General features: G+C 46.9%; 1 protein-coding gene across 1 annotated transcript in view; it reads left to right on the top strand.

Annotated features, from left to right (window-relative positions):
• The first annotated feature begins 2,423 nt into the window (after window positions 1–2,423).
• The window catches only part of MICU1 (mitochondrial calcium uptake 1), a 399,405-nt gene continuing 377,878 nt past the window's right edge, over window positions 2,424–23,950 (top strand). The window contains exon 1 of the mRNA XM_075348939.1: window positions 2,424–2,522. The gene's annotated coding sequence lies outside the window, so the exon portion shown is untranslated. The remainder of the gene's footprint in view (window positions 2,523–23,950) is intronic.

Here is a 23,950-nt window from a genome sequence, read left to right as displayed (position 1 = left end):
ATGAATACTTCAAAAGGCCAAATAAATACACTCTCCTGTTTGTGAGTCTCCAGTGTATCTCAAAATGAGTCAGGCACATTAATACATGCAAAACAAACTATACAAATATGTTTATACTCTGCCTACAGAATGAGCACATGTAGGTAAAGACAGAAGCAATGCAAATATCTGTACTCACCATATCTATTTTTCCTTCCAGGGGTACATTGAGACTATCCATTCCTAGGGTAGACTATCTCTGCCACAGCCATCCATGCTCGTTCCACCTTTAACCTGTCATGATAGCCATCAACACGTGTGTCCCACAGCTCTGGATGCCTCTCTACTTCTCCAATCAGCCTCTCTGTATCGATTCTGGGCGCCATGCTCAGTACCTGTGTTATTCTCTGTGCTCAAAGGTCCCCTGCAGTGAGAGGACAGGTGCCCAGCTGCTGTCTGGCGTGCAAATGAGACAGGAAATGTATGTTTGGCGCCAGAATTAATGGCCATCAATTGACCTGATAGATTGGTAACAAGTGTTTCAGATTTTGTGATGAAAAACGGACACGGACGATACGTGCTGAACACGGACATACTCCGTGTGCGTTCCGTGCAGGCACGAACCCATAGACTAAAGCGGGTCCGTGCCTGCGTGCTGCCGGCAAAAAATGGACATGTCGTCCGTGTAGAAAAGCGTACACACGTACTTACGACACGGACACACGTTCCGTGTGATTTTACGTACGTGTGCCATCTTACATTGAAAACATGGGTCTCCGTGTGTACGTGTCACCGGTACATGCAAATACGTACCGCACACATACAAATTACACGGATGTGTGTTGCGGGTCTAAAAAAAAGCAACGTGCGCATGGAAATTTGTGATTTATCATAGACTTTGCTGGGGAAGCAAAACACATGCATTTTGTCATTGGCACAGTGCAGTTTAAAACGCAACTAAAACGAAAGAAAAAAGCGCAACGTGTGCACATAGCCTAAAGCTGCAGGAAGCTTCCAAGAAGTGAGACTGCTGCACCTGCACCATGACTAACAGGCAGCGCTCTAACACAGCAGCAATGGGGTGTGCTCCACACAAACGCTGCATTCTGGATCTGTGCAACTTCGTCAGCCAACATGCTGCTGCCACCTTATTGCGTGGCACGTGGCATTTTGCATTTACCAAAGGCAGCAGCACCACTCAGTCATAAGAAATATAGTGGAAATGCCGGTTGTCAACATCACGCAGCTCCAGAATACAGCATTAGTGTGGCACTAGCACGGTCTCTTTCCTTGAAAAGAGCATTGGTGGTATTCTTCACCGTGTCTGAAGAGTATTGAGCTCTGGTTATCATTACTGTGCAGAATGCACAAAATGGATATATTCATTTGTGGGAGCACAAATGGGGGAACATTAAAGTGCGAGTCCCAAAATGAGGTGATACCTATAATTTATTGGGTACCAAAGGAAATTAACCTGCGACTGATGCCGAGTCATTTCTTACTGATATTTCCTGGGACGAGAGCCAAGGAGTCCAGCGTCAAACATCAAAAGAGCACGTCAAAGGCATAAGGGTAAGACAAAAGAGGAGTAAAAGGGCAAAGTCCGGGGTCAGGCAGCAAAGGTCAGAATACATCAAAGGAAAAGGAGCAATACAAATGTCTAGTCAAAGGGCAAAGTCCGAGGTAAGACAACAAAGATCAGAATAGCAGAACAGTAAGCACTAGGTACACACCCCACCGAACCAAGCTACGACGGCCAATGGTGAGAACGAGCGACACTTGGAGGAAGCCCAGCAGACCTGGTCAGAACGGGCGGCTGAGCGGTCACTCTATATTGCGACTCTAGGGCACTGTGAGTGGTGAAATTGGGACAAAAACATCTTTATCGACTCAAGAAGCAAAACATGGCCGTGCATCCAAACAACGAGCTGAGGGATTGAGGAATGGGGCCGTGGTTTAAATTGTACCTGATGTCATCGCTCTTTAGTAATAATGCCCCTGGGATCAGGCCTATCACCAACCATCCTGCATTTCTTGGTGGGATTGGCGCTGCCCTTGGCGGGAATGACCCATGTAGATGACATCCTGGATTTTCTATTGCTAACCATGGCAGGCGGTTTGTGGACGTTTTTCACTGTTTTCAGCAAAGGATATGCATCACAATGTATGTGACACAAATTCTGTGTGAACATGACTATAAAATGTTACAGGTCTGCGGCTGTGACACCATCCTGTATGGCCACCAGGCTGAGGCCTGACATGCGGAGGAGAGGAGCAGCGCGGCTTCTTATCTGTGCGCATTCATTGCCTCTACAGTGCTCTGCCATATTATCTCCTATCCGCACCTCTCTTGTCAGTCAGTAAAGACATTTTTGCTCACGCTTTATCTTTTGTTCATTTTCAATAAAGTTTTTACTCTCAGCGTGAAGCACTGTGGGAGCTGTAGTCCGCTTCTCTTCCTGTGTTTGCAGTTCCCGTGTACTTGGGCTGCGCTGTGTTGCAGTCAGTGACTCCGGCTGCTGGGGGAACCGCGGGCTGTCAGTGTAAGTACCGAGCAATATTCGTGCTACACAGCAGAGGAGCATTAGAGGGGCACAGCATCCAGATGGGGCGCCGTCCAGAGAGGGGCAACATCAGAGAGGTACAGCATCCAGAGGGGGCAACATCAGAGAGGCACAGCATCTAGAGTGGGCAACATCAGAGAGGCACAGCTTCCAGAGGGGGGCAACATCAGAGAGGCACAGCATCCAGAGAGGGGCAACATCAGAGAGGCACAGCATCTAGAGTGGGCAACATCAGAGAGAGGCACAGCGTCCAGAGAGGGGCAACATCAGAGAGGCACAGCATCCAGAGGGGGCAACATCAGAGAGGCACAGCATCTAGAGTGGGCAACATCAGAGAGGCACAGCATCCAGAGAGGGGCAACATCAGAGAGGTACAGCATCCAGAGGGGGCAACATCAGAGAGGCACAGCATCCAGAGAGGGGCAACATCAGAGAGGCACAGCATCCAGAGGGGGCAACATCAGAGAGGCACAGCATCCAGAGAGGGGCAACATCAGAGAGGCACAGCATCCAGAGAGGGGCAACATCAGAGAGGCACAGCATCCAGAGAGGGGCAACATCAGAGAGGCACAGCATCCAGAGGGGGCAACATCAGAGAGGCACAGCATCCAGAGGGGGCAACATCAGAGAGGCACAGCATCCAGAGGGGGCAACATCAGAGAGGCACAGCATCCAGAGAGGGGCAACATCAGAGAGGCACAGCATCCAGAGGGGGCAACATCAGAGAGGCACAGCATCCAGAGGGGGCAACATCAGAGAGGCACAGCATCCAGAGAGGGGCAACATCAGAGAGGCACAGCATCCAGAGAGGGGCAACATCAGAGAGGCACAGCATCCAGAGGGGGCAACATCAGAGAGGTACAGCATCCAGAGAGGGGCAACATCAGAGAGGCACAGCATCCAGAGGGGGCAACATCAGAGAGGCACAGCATCCAGAGGGGGCAACATCAGAGAGGCACAGCATCCAGAGGGGGCAACATCAGAGAGGCACAGCATCCAGAGGGGGCAACATCAGAGAGGCACAGCATCCAGAGGGGGCAACATCAGAGAGGTACAGCATCCAGAGAGGGGCAACATCAGAGAGGCACAGCATCCAGAGGGGGCAACATCAGAGAGGCACAGCATCCAGAGGGGGCAACATCAGAGAGGCACAGCATCCAGAGGGGGCAACATCAGAGAGGCACAGCATCCAGAGAGGGGCAACATCAGAGAGGCACAGCATCCAGAGGGGGCAACATCAGAGAGGCACAGCATCCAGAGAGGGGCAACATCAGAGAGGCACAGCATCCAGAGGGGGCAACATCAGAGAGGCACAGCATCCAGAGAGGGGCAACATCAGAGAGGCACAGCATCCAGAGGGGGCAACATCAGAGAGGCACAGCATCCAGAGGGGGCAACATCAGAGAGGCACAGCATCCAGAGGGGGCAACATCAGAGAGGCACAGCATCCAGAGAGGGGCAACATCAGAGAGGCACAGCATCCAGAGGGGGCAACATCAGAGAGGCACAGCATCCAGAGAGGGGCAACATCAGAGAGGTACAGCATCCAGAGGGGGCAACATCAGAGAGGCACAGCATCCAGAGAGGGGCAACATCAGAGAGGCACAGCATCCAGAGGGGGCAACATCAGAGAGGCACAGCATCCAGAGGGGGCAACATCAGAGAGGCACAGCATCCAGAGAGGGGCAACATCAGAGAGGCACAGCATCCAGAGAGGGGCAACATCAGAGGGGCAACATCAGAGAGGCACAGCATCCAGAGAGGGGCAACATCAGAGAGGCACAGCATCCAGAGAGGGGCAACATCAGAGAGGCACAGCATCCAGAGAGGGGCAACATCAGAGAGGCACAGCATCCAGAGGGGGCAACATCAGAGAGGCACAGCATCCAGAGGGGGCAACATCAGAGAGGCACAGCATCCAGAGGGGGCAACATCAGAGAGGCACAGCATCCAGAGGGGGCAACATCAGAGAGGCACAGCATCCAGAGGGGGCAACATCAGAGAGAGGCACAGCATCAGAGAGAGGCACAGCATCAGAGAGAGGTGCAGCATCAGAGAGAGGCACAGCATCAGAGAGAGGCGCAGCATCAGAGAGGCACAGCATCCAGAGGGGGCTCCGTCCAGAGGGGGCTCCGTCCAGAGGGGGCTCCGTCCAGAGGGGGCTCCGTCCAGAGGGGGCAGCATCAGAGAGGCACAACATCAGAGAGGCGCAACATCAAAGAGAGGTACAGCATCAGAGAGGCACAGCATCCAGAGGGCGCAGCATCAGAGAGGCGCAACATCAGAGAGAGGCACAGCATCCAGAGGGGGCTCCGTCCAGAATGGGCAACATAAGAAAGGCACAGTATCAGAAAGGGCGCCATCGATATAGGGGCAGCATCCAAACAGGGGTGGTGTTGTTCAGAGAGCCACAGCATCAGAGAAGGGGGCGCTGTCTAGAGAGGGGTGCCGTCCTGAGACGAGCAGCATCCAGAGAAGGGCAGCATCACAGGGAGATGCTTTCCAGAGAGGTGCTGCATCCAGAGATGGGCGCCATTGCCCAGCTACAGGGGCCAAGCAGGTATTAAGGGGGAATGCGGGAACGCTGTGTGCTTTGCTGGATTTACGGGGCACACTCCCATTACTACTTGTACATGATTTCAGGGAAATTCCGACAACTTCTGTTTTCTTAGTAGTGATGTGAGGGCCAAGTTGTCAGCTTATAGAAATCATTAGTAACTTTCTTAGGGTTGTCTTTTCTGTCTTGTTAAGAATTATATTTAGTCTGTTGCAAACTGAAATGTGTGTAGAAATCCTTTTTGTCCTCTGCGGGCATTTGTCGGTATCCAGAGGAGCAGGAGGAGGTAGATTTATCTTCTGGTATAAGCACTTTTCTTTTTTCACTTTGGATTTTGGATTCCAAAGTATTTTTCTAAAATGCAGCTTGCTCTAAGTTTGTTTTTTTTTCTTCCCCTCAGACATTTATGTCGCTTTTACACATCTGTGTGTCACGGTCCAAGTGCACACTGTCTGTGGGGGCTCCTGACAACCTCATATTCATACATCAGGAGACCCCTTTGGACTTTCTGTACTCGGATCGTAGCACGCAAACGTGTAAACGCGCCATTAGGCCTTACTATTGGAAAGAAAAGAAAATGTGACCACAAATAATGCTGCCAAAATCTATAGTAAGAACACTGGAATAATCTCATTTGTTACAAATCGTCCCAAAAACTTTGCAAATGTGTTTGAAGAGTGTGTGTGTGTGTGTGTGTGTGTGTGTGTGTGTGTGTGTGTGTGTGTGTGTGTGTGTGTGCGCGTGTGTATATAGATAGATAATGAAGGAGAGAATATTGATGATATATGTATAATAGGGCATGTATATTAGATTAGTGGGGGTCTGACACTGCACCCCCCACCGATCAGCTCCGACAGCAGATAATGTGAACAGTGTGGAGTGGGCACCACAGCTCCGTCACCGTTAGTGGCCTCTGCCGGATGCAGCACAGCAGCTCCTATGGAGCTGATCATCAGTATCTTAGTACACAGCGTCTTCCTGCATTTTCATTTACATGATGGTGGAATAAAAAGCAGTGCTCGCTTGATCACCAGCTGATTGACATTCACAATCCAGCATTAATAGTGGGAATGAAAGAAAACTCCAATTCCAGCTGTTTAAAGCGCACCAATCACCAGGATTTTCCTATATAATCTAAAGCCTGGGTCCCCAACTCCAGTCCTCGAGGGCCACCAACAGTGCATGTTTTCAGGATTTCTTTAGTATTGCACATGTGATAATTTAATCACCTGCACAGTTGATGATTCCAACACCCATGCAATGCTAAGGAAATCCTGAAAACATGCACTGTTGGCGGCCCTCGAGGACTGGAGTTGGGGAACCTTGAACTCTAAAGCCAGTGCTATACTGGCACTATCAGGCTGATTCTATACCCACTTTTTAGTTGTCAGCTCGGATGTATAGGTTTTGAAACAAGCAAATAAAATTTGTAAAGTGAGCAGGTTATTAAGTGGCAGCAGCTGCCGATCAGCTGATAGCTGCGGTGGGTATTCATAGTGATTTCTGCCCGTTGCCTATCTGTCCTCCCCTTTTTATTTATGCTAATTCTATTATAGAATCATTTTACTAAGTGACTAGAAAGACCTGTGCTGATGTCATATCCATATGACCCAAAGGGGCGGGGCCTCAGGCAACATAGCTAATACCAGGAAGCAACATTATTTTTCTTTCTTGTCACATGGGTATGACATCAGCACAGTTCCATCTAGTCACTTAGTAAAATGATTCTATAATAGAATTAGCATAAATAACAGGATGAGGAACAACAGGCAGGGGGGCAGGAATCACTATGAAAACCCACCCCAGCTATCAGCTGATCGGCAGCTGCTGTCATTCAAAATGCTGCTGACTTTACTTGCTTGTGTTTCAAAGCCTATACATCCTAGCTGCCCACTAAAGGTATGTAGATAATCAGCCTGATAGTGCCAGTATAGCACTGGCTTGAGGTTGTATAGGAAAATCCTGGTGATTGGAGCATTTTAACGCTTTCTGCATATATGATATAATATATGTGTTACTGGAAACATTGAATATGAAGAAAGGTTAAACATAAATACATTTTTGCAATTACATAGTCCCTCCCAAAGCACCATATCACCCATCCAGTGGATAAGAGAATAACTTACTGATTCCAGGTAGATCCCCAGCGATTCTGAGAATGTGGCTCTGGAACATAATGAATGGGCATATGGCATATATTCATGTTTTAGAAATGTAGTGAAGCGCCGAAGTATTTTTCATGTTTTAGAAATGACCTTTTAAATAAAATAGCCAAAATAAAACATTTACTTACATAATTATTATTGAAAAATATATAATATTAGCAACTTTTCTGCAGTGGCTATAGGCAACCAGGACAGTCTTATTGTGAGACAATTCTCATAAATAAGGTCCCAGTTATTTCTGCATTGCTTAACAGCCATTGCTATAGTTACAGACTTTAGAGCATCTTATCCGGTTGCTCCACCTTAGCAACTACAGTTGCTGATCCTTTAACAGCGATTCTTTGGGCACGATGGATTTAATTTTATTAAGTCCCTTTGCGCAAAAACTGTCAACAGCTTTAATGTTGAAAGATGCACTCAGGTTACTATAGGCAATCAGAACGATCTTCCTGTGAGGCAGTTCTCATAAATGAGGCCCCAGTTACTCCTGCAGTGGCTATAGGCAACCAGAATGATCTTACTGTGAGACAATTCTCATAAATGAAGCCCTATTTACTTGTGCAGTGGCTATAGGCAACCAGAACAATCTTACTGAGAGGCAAAACGCATAAATGAGGCCTCAATTACTTGTGTAGTGGCTATAGGCAACCAGAATGATCTTATTGTGAGGTAATTCTCATAAATGAGGCCTCAGTTACTTCTGCACTGGTTGTTTACAGCTGTTGCTATAATTAGACTTTAGAGTAGGGGTGGGCAATTAATTTTCCCATGGGGCCGCATGAGAAATTGGACTGGTTTTAGAGGGCCGGACTAATGTAATTAGCTCAGTTCTACCCAATACTGAATATAGTATATGTACTATCCCTTCATAAACAAACAGTAAGTTAAACAATAATAAGATTCAATGAAAATGTGGGGGGCATACACATTACTGGGATCAGTGGGGGGCATAGACATTACTTGGGTCAGTGGGGGGCATAGACATTACTTGGGTCAGTGGGGGGCATACACATTACTGGGGTCAGTGGGGGGCATACACATTACTGGGGTCAGTGGGGGGCAATACACATTACTGGGGTCAGTGGGGGGCAATACACATTACTGGGGTCAGTGGGGGGCAATACACATAACTGGGGTCAGTGGGGGGCAATACACATTACTGGGGTCAGTGGGGGGCAATACACATTACTGGGGTCAGTGGGGGGCAATACACATTACTGTGGTCAGTGGGGGGCAATACACATTACTGGGGTCAGTGCGGGGCATACACATTACTGGGGTCAGTGGGGGGCATACACATTACTGGGGTCAGTGGGGGGCAATACACATTACTGGGGTCAGTGGGGGGCATACACATTACTGGGGTCAGTGGGGGGCATACACATTACTGGGGTCAGTGGGGGGCATACACATTACTGGGGTCAGTGGGTGGGCATACACATTACTGGGGTCAGTGGGGGGCATAGACATTACTGGGGTCAGTGGGGGGCATAGACATTACTCGGGTCAGTAAGTGGCATAGATATTACTGGGGTCAGTAGGAACATACACATTACTGGGGCCTGTGAAGCACACATACTGACAGTGGTGTTCTGTGGAGCATACATACTGAGAGTGGTGGTCAGTGGAGCATACATACTGAGAGTGGTGGCCAGTGGAGCCCGTATATAGCACAGTGCAGACCCAGACAGCATTAGGCACCTTCATGTAGTATACAGCCCACACACAGTACGATCCTCAGCGGAATTTAAAGCCAAGGATGTGAAAAGTCTTATGGGATCAAAAAACCTCAACCGAAAAGCAAGACATCGTGTTGCAAATTTTAAAGGGGTTGTCTCATCTTGTTCAATGAATAAAAATGCTAAGTGAGCTTTGCAATTTACCTCTTAAGGTTGGAGATTGATGCTCCTTAAAGGGAACCTGTCAGATGCAATATGCACCCCAAACCACGAGCAGTTCTGGGTGCATATTGCTAATCCCTGCCTTACCGTCCCTGCATCTAGTAGCATAAATAAAGAGATCTTTAGAAAAAGTAAAGGTCCTTGATGATATGCTGATGAGCGCAGTAACTAGTCCCAAGGGCTTTAGTTCTTCCGACTAGTCCACCCTCTTTGCGTATTAGCACACTCACAAGGGCTTGCTAACATGCTATTCAGTGCCCATTGCCCAGCATCATCAGCAGTGACGCGCATACCTGTGTCCGTTGTCACTGCTTTAGGACGTTGGGTTTAGGGTCAGTGCGCATGATCAGAATTTTTCGGCACTTCCGGTCATGCGAACTAGACCTCTCTGAAGCCGGGACACGTACACCCGGCTTCATAGTGCGCACAACCGGAAGTTATGGGACTTCAGATCATTTGCACTGACCCCACACCCAGCATTCTGAAGCGGTGACAATGGAGACAAGTACGCGCGTCACCGCTGATGAAGCTTGACAATGGGCATTGATTAGCATATAAGCTTGCCCCTGTGGGAGTACTAATATGCTAAGAGGGTGGACTAGTCGGGGGAACTAGTGCCCTTGCAACTAGTCCCTATATTCATTAGTATATCATAAAAGATCTTTAGAAATAGTTTTTCGAAATCTCTATATATGTATGCTACTAGATTCAGGGACAGTTAGGCAGGGATTAGCAATATGCACCCAGAACTGCTGGTGGTTCTGGGTTCATATTGCACCTGACAGGTTGGCCGGTTGCTGTATGTTTAAGGCTATGTGCACACAGGCAAATGATGGTGCAGATTTTGCTACAGAAAAATCCGCACCATCTCCCAGAATATCGCACCAAAACTTTGGTGCGTTTTTTGTGTGTTTTAGGTGCGGATTTTAACCATTGTACACTCTTGTGTGTATGAATAAAGGTAGGATTAGGTTGAGGGGAAAAAAAAGTTTCTTGATGTCATATCCTGGCACAACCCTCCTTTCTTCACCAGTATCCATTTTGTTTTCAATCCTACTACCACTACAGTACAAAATGGTGGAACTTCCTCTTCCTGTGCTGTCCTAATATACATCACTTCCTGCAGATTTGGTGGGGAAAATATGCACCAAAAACGCGTGAAAACCACCCTGTGTGAACAGACCTGCGGATTTGTTCCGGATATTTTACCTCACATTGACCCGCACGGGCAAAATCCGCAGGTAAATCCGCAGGAATAATTGACATGCTGCAGATTTTTCCGCAGGGAAATCCGTACTATTTCCGCAGCAGAAGAAAACGCAGCATGGTCACTTAAAAAATGCTATAGAAATGGCTGGGGACTCACTGTTCTGCGTATTTTGGAGAAATCCGCGGTAAATCCGCAAAAAAAACGCGACAAATTCCATGATAAATCCGCAGCGTGGGCACTATGCCTAAGACGGCATTTTCATATCCGTGTGTCGCAGCTTGAAAACGGACAGTGATGCACAGACTGTCCGCTGGTCTCCTGACCTGAACCTGACATATACAGTGGGTACGGAAAGCATTGAGACCCCTTTAAATTTTTCACTCTTTGTTTCATTGCAGCCATTTGGTAAATTGAAAAAAGTTCATTTTTTTCCCCCATTAATGTACACTCTGCACCCCATCTTGACAGAAACTTAGAAATTTTAGCGAATTTAAACAAGAAAAACTGAACTATCAAATGGTCATAAGTATTCAGACCCTTTGCTCGGACACTCACATTTGAGTCACATGCTGTCCGTTTCTTTGTGATCTTCCTTGAGATGGTTCTACTCCTTCATTGGAGTCCAGCTGTGTTTAATTAAACTGATAGGACTTTATTTGGAAAGGCACACACCTGTCTATATAAGACCTCACAGCTTACAGTGCATGTCAGATCAAATGAGAATCATGAGGTCAAAGGAACTACCCTTCCTACCTGAGCTCAAAGACAGAATTTTGGCAAGGCACAGATCTGGCCAAGGTTACAAAAGAATTTCTGCAGTACTCAAGGTTCCTAAGAGCACAGTGGTCTCCATAATCCTTAAATGGAAGACATTTGGGACCACCAGAATTCTTCCTAGACCTGGCCATCCAGCCAAACTAAGCAATCATGGGAGAAGAGCCTTGGTAAGAGGTAAAGAAGAACCCCCAGATCACTGTGGCTGAGTTCCAGAGATGCAGCAAGGAGATGGGAGAAAGTTCCACAAAGTCAATTATCACTGCAGCCCTCCACCAGTCTGGTCTCTATGGCAGAGTGGCCCGACGGAAGCCTCTCCTCACTGTAAGGCATATGAAAGCCCGCATAGAGTTTGCAAAAAAACACATGAACGACTCTGACTGAGAAATAAGATTCTGTGGTCTGATGAGACGAAGATAGAACTTTTTGGTAATAATTCTAAGCGGTATATGTGGAGAAAACCAGGGACTGCTTATCACCTGTCCAATACAATCCCAACAGTGAAGCATGGTGGTGGCAGCATCAAACTATGGGGGTGTTTTTCAGCTGCAGGGACAGGATGACTGGTTGCAATTGAATGAAAGATGATTGCAGCCAAGTACAGAGATATCCTTGAAGAAAACCTCTCCAGAGTGCTCTGGACCTCAGACTTGGTCGAAGGTTCACCTTCCGACAAGACAATGACCCTAAGCACACAGCTAAAATAACAAAGGATTGGTCACAGAGTTGTTCTGAAGCCATTCTTGACTGGCCCAGCCAGAGCTCTGACCTAAACCCAATTGAGCATCTCTGGAGAGACCTGAAAATGGCTGTCCACCAACGTTCACCATCCAACCTTACGGAACTGGAGAGGATCTGCAAGGAAGAATGGCAGAGGATCCCCAAATCCAGGTGTGAAAAACTTGTTGCATCATTCCCAAGAAGACTCATGGCTGTACTAGCTCAAAAGGGTGCTTCTACTCAATACTGAGCAAAGGGTCTGAATACTTATGACCATGTGATATTTCAGTTTTTCTTCAGCTTGTAATTTGCAACAATGTCAACATTTCTGTTTTTTTTTCTGTCAAGATGGGGTGCAGAGTGTACATTAATGAGAAAAAAAAATGAACTTTTTTTTGAATTTACCAAATGACTGCAATGAAAAATTTAAAGGGGTCTGAATACTTTCCGTACCCACTGTATGTCTCATATATCTCTTAAGGCCCTGTGCGCACTTGCCGGTTTTTGCTGCGGATTTCCTGCGGTTTTGCTGCATATTTCGCTGCAGAAAATGTTCAGAACATCTCTGCAGTGAATCACCAGCAAAACCTATGGGAAAAAAAATGATGTGCGCACTATGCGGATTTTGACAGCTGCATGTTTTGTTGTGGTATACCCGCAGCAAAAACAATTGCATGTCACTTCTTTTCCGCACGTCGCTGCGGGATTTCACTCCATTGACTGGAATGTAATCGTGAAATCCCGCAGGGAATAACGCAGGCAGCAAATTCTGTGCGGTTCATTGCGTTTTCCTGCGTTATTCCCTGCGGTATTTCGTGGTTTACCTGCGGTAATGTACATCGCTGCCTGCGGTTTGTAGAGAAGTGATGTCATTACAGGAAGAGGAAGCCGTGCAGAGAGTAAACACACACAGAGATCACAGACACAGAACACACACACATCGCACTCACACACAGACACAGACATATAGAATACACATAGAAATCAAACGAACATATAGAAAAAAAACCACGTGGGCTCCGCTGTATTTTTACCGTCCAGCCGAGGTAAGCACACAGCGGCGGCCCGGTATTCTCAGGCTGGGGAGGGCGAGGGCCAGGGTTAATGTCCCTCCCCCTCCCGCAGCCGAGGATATCAGCCGCAGCTGCCCCGGGACTGTCGCATCCATTATGCGGCAGTACCGGAGTGTACTCAGCTCTTACTGTTGCTGTGATGCGGTGGCAGACAGGGTAATAAGGAGTAAATGGTGGCGGATCGCTGCCACTAAGTCCAGGCTTGATCATGGCAGCGTCTATGTGACAGCTGACATGATCAACCCGTAGGTAAAGTGAATAAGCACACACACCGAAAAATCCTTTATTTTAAATAAAACACAAATAAGCCTTGTTCACCCGTTTATTAACCCCCCCGAAACACACAGCTCCGGCGTAATCCACGTCCTGCGATGCTTGCATCCAGCCCCGACTGACACTGACTCAGCGCTGAATGAATGCAGCCTCGCAGCGAGACAGCAGAGGTAACCACAGGGCATTTCTCATGGCCGGTAATGTGAACTCACTACCGCTCGGGAGAAATGCAGCGATCTGTCCTCTAGCCCTCTGTCTAGCCCTCTGTCTAGCCCTCTGTCTAGCCCTCTGTCTAGCCCTCTGTCTAGCCCTCTGTCTAGCCCTCTGTCTAGCCCTCTGTCTAGCCCTCTGTCTAGCCCTCTGTCTAGCCCTCTGTCTAGCCCTCTGCCTAGCCCTCTGCCTAGCCCTCTGCCTAGCCCTCTGCCTAGCCCTCTGTCTAGCCCTCTGTCTAGCCCTCTGTCTAGCCCTCTGTCTAGCCCTCTGTCTAGCCCTCTGTCTAGCCCTCTGTCTAGCCCTCTGCCTAGCCCTCTGCCTAGCCCTCTGCCTAGCCCTCTGCCTAGCCCTCTGCCTAGCCCTCTGCCTAGCCCTCTGCCTATCTACCGTATCTACTATCTATCTCAGAAGGAAATGATTTATTTTTTTTTCAATGTGCTTTATTGCATTGAATGCAATAAAACACATGTACCAACCCGCACGCGGCAAAACCGCGGCAAACCGCATGCGGTTTTCGGGTGCGGTTTGCCGCGTTTTTTTACCGCGGGTGTGGTAATCTTTCAGACCCTGCGGAATTTTCTTAAGAAAATTCCGTTTTCCAGTGCGCACAGGGCCTAAGAGCAGTCAGGTTAGGGTTAGTGGACACGTGGCCCATCCGTAACTGATATTTTGCACCCGGGACATGACAACATACTTGGTTTTCGAGAAAACATACTCTGAAAAGCCGGCCAGGGACTCTGCATCTTAGCCGACTTGTGAGAGGTAGGTCTCCAGCATCTTCTCCTCACATAGGCAGAGGCCCGTCAGTCTAGGGCAGTGTGGTAGGGGCTAGTGATCAGAAATCCACAGTCTCTGGCTGGCTTTTCAAAGTATGTTTTCTCTAAATTACTGCAGGATTTCATAGTAAAACAAAAACTGCTGCAATAACGCCACTGGACTCTGATTCATGCTGCGCTTGGATGAGGACAGCAGGTATTTCCAGTGAGCATCCCTTTAATAATCCTGGCAGATTTCAAGAATGGAGGGATTATATTTATTCTATAGTTTGCTTATGCCTGGCCACTTCTGCAGGTTATCAGAGGTGACCGTTTCCTAGATAAGGAGTGTGTGCTTTCAAGCTCTTTGATTTAGAGCTTGCAAGCCCTGCTCTGAAATTGGCTGGATCTGGCCAGCTTCTACACATCTGCCTTCCTAAAATAAAATGGAGGCAAAGCTGCGTCTGTTTACAGCATCGGAGAATACACAGTTTAGACCAGGGGTCTCAAACTTGATTACGTGTTTGGACCACACATAGAAAAAAAATTAATTTGTGGGGCCGCATTCTTTGCAGGACAAAGTGACATTTTTAGTGATAGCATATTTTTTTTTTTTTTCTATACACCTTTGGATCACTTTTTTATTTAACATATTTTGCGTGGTTTTTTTTTTGTTGTTTTTTTTTTTAAATGCCATTCATCTTATTGGTTATGTTCCGGATTTATAGCTTCAATCGTTACGGATGTAATAATAACAAACATGCTCTTTTTGTTTATTTTAGTTGATATATGAAAAAGCATTTTTAATGGTAAAAAAAAGTCATGGTTTTTATTTTAATTTTTTTTTATTTTTACATTTTATCCCTTCTTGTAAGTAATATTATTGCTTTACAATTTGCACCATATAGTAATTTTGGCCAATATCTTATAATAATTTTCGCATGGGGTCTTCATCTTGTAGTAATGTGCCCATTCTGGTCCTCATCCTGTAGTAATGTGCTCCATCCTTGTTCTAATCTTGTAGTAATGTGTCCCATCCTGGTTTGTAATCCTGTAGTAATGTGTCCCATCCTGGTTCCCATCCTGTAGTAATGTGCCCCATCCTTGTTCTCGTCCTGTAGTAATGTGCCCCATCCTGTGCTAATTTCCGCTTATACACTGTTCTTCATATACACATAATTTATTTTATTTTTTTTTTTACAAAAAAAGGTTCTTCTCACCTGTCCTCTGTTCCCTCTGTGTCCTCTTTCCTGCTTCTCGCGGCCTGGAGGCCCATGGACCCCTTGATGATCGTGGGTGGTGGTGCAGGGGGCCACCGCCGTCAGCACTTTACTTCAGATATGCCAACATCTGCTGCTGGTCTGTGATTAGTCGTCAGCTGCCTTAGGTATAGCTGCAGAAAGCTTCTCTGTGCGGCATTGACAATACATTCAAATGAATTAAAGCGCTGATGGCGACAACTCCCTCCGTCGTGATAGTCAAGGGGTCTGCATGCCTGTGGGCACCGCCCCAGCCAACTTGTAGCTTGGAAGCAGGAAAATTGTGTGGTCTTGAAGAAAGGCGATGAGAAAATCCCCTTTCTGGCTAATTGGGTCCAGGATTAGTGTAAAACATTAATAAACGTTAAAACAATTTCTGTTCCCATCTGAGATACTTTATAGTATATCAACAGGATTAGCCGTAAATGTTCAGTAGAAGTGAGTCCCAGAGGTGAGAACTGCATCTATCTCAAGAATTGGTCCATCACATGTGCATAGTTGGACCTATATCTATTTAAAATTTGTGTAACATTCTTTTGATGTTTCATAAATGTACTTTACATCATGTACAATGATGCTTGCAGTGGTTTTTTTTTTTTAAGGCTGCATTCACATGTCAGTGTACAGACTGTAACATTGATAACGGCTACCGGTCTCAGCTTCTCATATACTCTTGATGCGGGTTAGTTCACTTCAGGAGAGTCACGGTGCCATGGAAATCATGGTCTGTATACGGATATGTGGATGTGTAGTAGGCAGGGGGAGTCAGGCATGCGGCCTTGTACCTGAGTTACTCGTCACCGGGCCGGTGTGGTGGTCTGGGCTGTCGTTGTTGCCTGCCCGGCTTCGTGCCCCGAGGTGTATACCAATAACGAAGGAGGATGATGGGGATTGTAGTAGGAAGATTATGATGCCACTTGTGGTACGCGGCCAGAGATTAGCCACCACTGCCTTCGCTGTTCTCCAGGGCGGATGGTAATAGCAGCAGAGATGGTATCGCTCCCCACAGGTGGAGCGGGTCCCGGGAGGAGAATGAGGGCAGTAGTGATAGCGATGGCCTTTGGCGCCGAGCGATGGTGCTGGTAATAAGAGTCCGAGTCAAATGCTGCGGTTCCAGATGTCTTTACTCACTCTTTGTGCCGCTTGCCCGGGTAGTACTGGTCACTCGCTGTGATGGGTTCCGCCAAACCCGAATCCCTCTGGAGGTCAGTCCATTGTGATGCTCGGTGGGCCCCTTCCTCCTAGCGTCTTGTGTATTGGATCCCCATGGCCTAAAGCTACTTGGGGACCCCAGTCCATCTCGAGTAGTACTCTTGTTCCTATTTGCAGGTGCCACAGCTCTGTAATGGGGCCTGGCTGTCTCCAAGGCCCCGGTTCCTATCTGACACTGTGCTTTCAAGCTCTTTGTGGCCAGGGAAGCTTGAAACCTCCCCGTGTCAGCAGATTCTGGAAAACCAACTTAAAGAATGATCTTCACCGTGGCGCCGGTTCCGAGGGAGCATTGGCGCTCTCCCTTCGGCAACCGCATGAACTCCCGTGTCCCACCAGAGCATCGGTAAGACACGTCCGCTCCTTTCCTCTCCTGCTGGAGAACTCCTTGCTGTTGTGTAGGCTCCTGACTCCCCCTTGTGGCTGCTCCTCCCCCGAGTCCCTGTCACTAGTGGGTGGTGCTCCCATGTTTGAAGGCTACCTTAAGACCGTACCCTAGCCCGGTCCCCATTGGGGAGGGCAACCCAGTGGTGTATTTGAGTGCGTAAGTGGCGAAACCGGTACTGACCACCTCCAGATCCGGGTTAAGCACTACACCTTAAATCAGGTGCAGTACTCTGTGGCGACTGAAGCCTCAGGGGTGCCACAGATGCAGCCTAGAAATCAAGTCTCAGTTGATTTGACAGAGGCAGAGTCCAAAAAAAATCCAGCATTTATGGGTTTCCTTGAAAATAACACCCTGAAAATAAGCCCTTGCAGGATCTGTTGGCCTTTTTGGAGTATGTTTAAAATATCAGCCCTACTCCAAAATTAAGCTGTAATATTTGCCCAAATATTGCATTGCAATCCTCGGACTGGATGTTTGGTCTCCTGACCTGAGCGTGGTAGCTGTATAGGCATACATGCTATCATGGCCTGGTCAGGAGAGCCGCCGGCCAGTCCGAGGATTGCAATGTGATCCTTGGGTGAGTAATGAGTCTGGCAGCACCAAATCACTGACACCGGCACAGAGGGATGGGCAGATGAAGGAGCGAATGGTCATTTTGCATTATCAGGTGACCCAATCACTGATACCGGCCCCGAGGGGAGGGTGGGGATAGGGTGAATATTTATTTTGTATTAACATACGGTTAACTAGCCAGTGCGCGGCTATATATTTTCTAGGGCTTCCACCAGCCAAGGTAAAGCGGACAGCTGTGGTCTGTTATTCTCAGACTAGGGAGGTCCACCGTTGTTGGACACTCCCCAGCCTAAAAATAGCAGGCTGCAGCTGCCCCAGAAGTGGCGCATCCATTAGATGCACCAATCCTGGTGCTTCGCCCCAGCTCATCCCGTTGCCCTGGTGCAGTGGCAAACGGGTTAATATATAGGGTTGATACCAGATGTGTAATGTCACCTGGCATCAAGCCCTGGGGTCAGTGAAGTCAGGCGTGTATCAGATACCCGACATCACCAACCCAATCAGTAATAAAAAAAAAATAGACAACAAACACATTTTCATTTGAAAAAAAACACTCCCCAACACATTCCCTCTTTCACCAATTTATTAAAAGGAAAAACAAATCCAGTTCTGGTGTAATCAAAGGGGGTCCCACGACGATCCATACCATAGTCAATGTCCCAGTCAATGAAGAACAGAATTCTTCCCTATTGGCTGGGAGAGCCGTGCAGTGACCTGAGCTAACATCAATAGGTCAGCCCAGGTCACGACGAGTGCTGCTGTCAGGAGGTTAGCGAGGTATATTACCTGCGATGATTGCTGAACTCCTGACAGCAGCGCTGTCACTGAGTTCAATGACCGCCGCCTTCACAAACCAAGTATCGCGAGCGGCCCGTGACGTCACCACTAGTCACAGTCTCGGGTCGACAGCGAGAGGTGATGTGACAAGCGGCGGGCATAGAAGGCAGTGACAACCGCTGACGTCAGGAGTGCAGGACTTCATCACCGCAGGTAATGAACTTACTAACCTCCTGACGGTAGCGCTTGCCATCCCCGCGGCTGCTGACACTGCAGTGCGGGCAGATGCTGACACTGCTGTGCGGGCAGCCACGGGGCTGGAGCAGGACACAGACTGCACGGGCACCCAACGGAAGTCACAAGGAAGTGCTTCCGTGTTGCTTCCGGGAATTTTGCGGACCCATTGACTTGTATTGAGTCACGGTTCGTTATTACGGAACAGAATAGGACATGTTCCATAATAACGGAGCGGACATACGGCATCCGATGTGTTTTTTTTTGTAGGATCGGATGCACATGGAAGTGCTACCGTGTGCCATCAGATCCTACACAAAAGACATTGAAAAGATGGTCCTGTCCGTGGGTCTGCAAAAAAACCCAGGAACTGACCAGGACAAACGGAACGGTCATGTGAATGAGCCCACCTGCAGCCATTGCAGCGTGTGCGGGCTGTGAGATCAGGAGTCAGCTGACTCCAGCGCCGGCCGATAAATTCCGTGTCCCACTGCAGAAGGATCCAGTAAAATAACGGTTGCATGCGCTGCACATTTAATCCACAGGATCCGGTCATATGCGGTTTGTGGTTGTTTGTCTACAGGCAAAAAAACGCTGATGTAAAAGTAGCCTGCAAAATGCATGCCACACGAATGATACGGACGACACACAGAGACAATGCAAGAGGGAAAAAAAAAACAATCTTATGACCCCTTCATTTTTTTTCCCCCAATTATTTTTTTCACATGTTGCGCCGGCTAATAATCATAATTTCTGTATACACACACACACACCACACACTGTATATACACACAACACACCACACACACTGTATACACACACACACACACACACACACACACACACACACACACACACACACACACACACACACACACTATGAACTATATGAGAACAAGCAGAAGATGGCCGCTTTCTTCCCCCTGGCTGTGCAGAGCTTCTGCTGTCTCTGTGTGATTGCTCTCAGTGCATCCACAGGGAAGAGGCAGGGAGGAGACTTTGGGTGGAGAGCAGAGGGGGTGTGTTAGACACAGTGGGTGTGTTAGATAAGTTAGGCACAGCCCTAGAGCCACAAAGAATTATGGGACTTGTAGGAACTAAACCCAGGAAGTCAGAAGAGAGATTAACCCCATCAGAGCTGGAGCCAGCAATGAGGATGTGCTGCTAGTGCAAAATAAAAGGTAATATTGCTGAAAAAACATGTTAGATGTGTGGAGAGGCACATATTAGCAAGATTTATCAGAAAAAAAAAATCAGTTTTGGTAACTGGACAACTTCTTTAAGCCTGTGTCAACAAGGAGTCCAATGTGTTGATGATTTGTGCACCTCCATTTACTGACTGACAGATTTCTCTCTACGGGATTGTTCAGATGAATGTATTTCTGGTGTTTGCGCTGTCTGTGTGTAGGAGACAGACCACACACAGACTATTAATAACCAATATGATAGTGCGCATCGGAGACTTTCCACTCAAATCATTCTTGTAGAAGAAATCCTAGCATGCATTTTTCTGGTTTATTCCAGGACTAGAATAGTGCCTTCAGGAGTAAGTGCCTGCACCCGTCCACAATGCTGACAGAACACCGCATCCATTCATTGCTGCTATTTGTGGATGGGACTGGCACAATTTTTCTGTAAGGTTGTTTAAATCCAGCCCTAGGGCTGATATAGATTACTGTAATTCCAGACTTGCTTGCTTAATTACCCAAACTGACAATCTCCAGCATATCTGCTGCTGTAAGTACAGGTCACGAGACCGGCGGTCATCCTGGGATTCAGCTGTAATACCAACTCCAAAACGTGATGTAGTTGTCGCTGCTGTACGCTCTATTTATGTTATATCCTTGTCTTCTGCCCATGCTTCATTCTTCTTGTTCAACTCCATTCACTTCAGTAACATGTAGAATATAAAAGGTAACATCCATTTAATAAAGCTAAACATTTGTTGCAAAAATACATCATTAAAATTACAATTGCTCTGCTATTTCCAGCAGAACCTGTCTCGGTCGTGTCTCATACCTATCTGAGACTCTACATTTAAATGTTATTTCATTTCTTTTGCTGCTTAAACAGTTGTCAGTTTTGCTGCTAGCAGCTTCCCAGCAGTACTTGTCAGCTGCAGCTGCTTTGTAGCTGTACCCATTTGTGTTTAAATAGTAGGGTTTCCCAGCAGTCCTTGCTGATTATACAAAACCATTTGTATTTTGGCTGTTTTGGTAGAAGGAACTGCTGTGAATTTGTCCTGAAGTGATATCTTTTCCATTTTGGTTGTTATTCCCATGTTTATCTCACCTACCCTCATGTTGTATTAGTGCAGCAGTGGATTTAGTGAGCCTTACCTTCGCACTCACTAGCCAGGACTGTTATAGAGTCTTTTAAGGCCTTCATGTTCCTGCTTGGTGACAGGTGCGGAGCCTGCATAGGGCCTGGCTAGGAGTGCAGGGTACAGCGGCAGGTAAAGGCAAGATGTGTCCCATCTACCCTCTCACTAGTGCCAGGGCCCACTGTTGTTGGATTCCTGGTTTCCCCCTCGTTTGTGTATTGTTCTGGCGTGTTTTTGTTGTGCATCAGACATCTGTTGGTCTGAATGCGCGCACCATGTCTAAAGCACGACAGAACCATAGAGAAGGAATGGAATGTATGACAGTTCCACCAAACATAATGGTCTTCAAAGCTCTATGCTCGGGATCGGCGGAGCTTTACAGTGCTCAGCATTCATAGCTTTGCTTCATCTACATTAGAGAAAACCATGATTCTATCAAAAATAAACTAAGCAGTCGAGTAAGAGATACATTGCTAGATTCGGGCTCTCTGCCCCTAGATTATATTGCTCTCAGCTTACATAGCAAAAACCTGCTGACAGATTCACTTTAATCCCTTCACGATATTTGACGTAAGTTTCTATCATGGTAGAGAAGGGGTTCTGTGAAAATGAAATAAACTTTCATCATGGTGATCATGTGGACATAGGAGCTGTGGCTGCATGATCGCTGCCGAGGGCTTGACATAAGTGATAGCCAAGCTTCAGCTGTCACTGCACTGCACTGCCCCTGGCTAAGCCCCTAAATGCTGTGATCAACAATGAGCGAAGCATTTAGGAGTCTGGGAGAGGAAATGTGCTCCCTCCCCCACCTTGTCAGGACCCCGGCAACGTGCATGATTATGGGGAGGACAATCATTGCCATGGCAACCCGAGGTCAAATGACGACCTCTGGGTCTGCCAGCTACGGTGGCTTGTTAGACAATGCCGGGAGCATGGTCTAACAGGTGTTATGCCAGTGTCACACTGACAGGTGTAATGTATTGTAATGCTTGTGCATTATAATATATTATACAACAGATTAGAGTAATAAAAGTTAATGTCTCCTATAGGGACTAAGTAAAAAAAAAAATGAAAAAAAGAATTTGTAAAATATAAAAAAAATAGAAGAAATACACCAATACGTTTTGTGGAAACAAAATAAGGAAAATACACATTTGGTAAAACTGTTAAACAAGTTATTAACCACATCATTGAAGTCAGTTTAAAAAAAAAAAAAACCCTCAAAAAACATATCAAAAACGATGTTTTTTTCATTATGCAGATAACAAGTGGAATAAGAAGTGTTATAAAAAGTCGCATGTAAATAAACATGGTGTTGCTGAAAACCTCATCTTGTCCCTCAAAAGAAAGCCACCATTCAACTGTCAGTGAAAAATAAAAAGCTGTAGCTTTTTTTTCTATACAATTTGTTTTTATTGTATAAAAGCAGCAAAACATAAAAAAGATACCGTATAAATATGGTATCACTGTAATCATACTGGTCCGATGAATAAAGCTACCATCACTTTTACAACAAGGTGAATGGCGTAAAAAATAAATCCACTGAATTTCTGTTTCTTCTTGATTTTTGCCTCATAAAAGCTGTTTAGAAAGCGATAAAAAATATTATGTGCCCCAAAATCGTACAAATAAAAACTTTAAGTGAGGCCGTAGAAAACGAGCCCTCACATGACTCCAAAATAGCCTTCAAAATACGGTGATGCCATAGACTTTTATTTTGTAAGAAAGCGATTTTTAGTGTGATAGTAGCCAAACCTAAAAAAAATATATAAATCTGGTAACGCTGTAATTGTCACTAACCTGTATGCCTCATATTAGATGGCTTCTTGTTGAAAAATAATCTTTTATTTCTTTATGCTAATAAGCTTTTCCAGGCTATGGGGCTGACGTAGCTCGGAAGATAACTCTGCCTCTGCACTTCATTTCATATTGAGGTCTTCCAGGCTATGGGGCCAAAGTAGCTTAGAGGATAGCGCGGCCTCCGCACTTCATTAGCGTGGCTGACTCCTCCTATCGGTGTCACTGCCCAAGTGACGTCTGCTCCCTGCAATTTCCGACGTTACACTTTAGAGTTCCTTTCTCCTATAGGCACAGGCTTCATGTTCCTTCTGAGCAGGTCCTGGAGATCACTGCTATTGGGAGCAGAAGCAGAGTGATCTAAAGCATTTGCACAGAAGGAACGTGAAGCCTGTGCCTATAGGAGAAAGGAACAATGAAGTGTAACGTCGGAAATTGCAGGGAGCAGACGTCACTTGGGAAGTGACGCTGATAGGAGGAGACAGCCACGCTAATGAAGTGCGGAGGCCGCGCTCTCCTCTAAGCTACTTTGGCCCCATAGCCTGGAAGACCTCATTAACATAAAGGAATAAAAATTGATTTTTCAACAAGGCATCTGATATGAGGCAGACAATTAAAGGTGGTGTGACACAGTGAGGGCGACAACGACGTCGCTGCTAACTCACCATTTTCTGTGACGTAGCAGCGACGTCCCGTCGCTGTCGCTGTCTGTGACATCCAGCAACGACCTGGCCCCTGCTGTGAGGTCGCCGCTCGTTGCTGAATGTCCTGCTTCATTTTTTGGATGTTGCTCTCCCGCTGTGAAGCACACATCGCTGTGTGTGACAGCGAGAGAGCGACAAACTGAAGCGAGCAGGGAAGACGGCTTCTGGCAGCCTGCAGTAAGCTGTAACAAAGGTAAACATCGGGTAACCAAGCGAAGTGCTTCGCTGGTTACCCAATATTTACCTTAGTTACTAGCGTCCGCCGCTCTCATGCTGCCAGTGTCGGCTCCCTGCACGCATACCCAGAGTACACATCAGATAAATAAGCAAAGGTTTGCTTATTAACCCGATGTGTACTCTGGCTAGGAGTGCAGGGAGCCAGCGCTAATAGGTGTGCGCTGGTAACCAAGGTAAATATCGGGTAACCAGTGAAGCACTTTGCTTGGTTATCCGATATTTACCTTAGTTACCAAGCACAGCATCGCTTCCACACGTCGCTGGG

The sequence above is a fragment of the Anomaloglossus baeobatrachus genome, chromosome 5, assembly GCF_048569485.1.
Source record: "Anomaloglossus baeobatrachus isolate aAnoBae1 chromosome 5, aAnoBae1.hap1, whole genome shotgun sequence".
Classification (NCBI taxonomy): Eukaryota; Metazoa; Chordata; class Amphibia; order Anura; family Aromobatidae; genus Anomaloglossus; species Anomaloglossus baeobatrachus.
The sequence above is the reverse complement of the archived record's forward strand: the minus strand, read 5'-3'. Positions and strand labels throughout refer to the sequence as shown.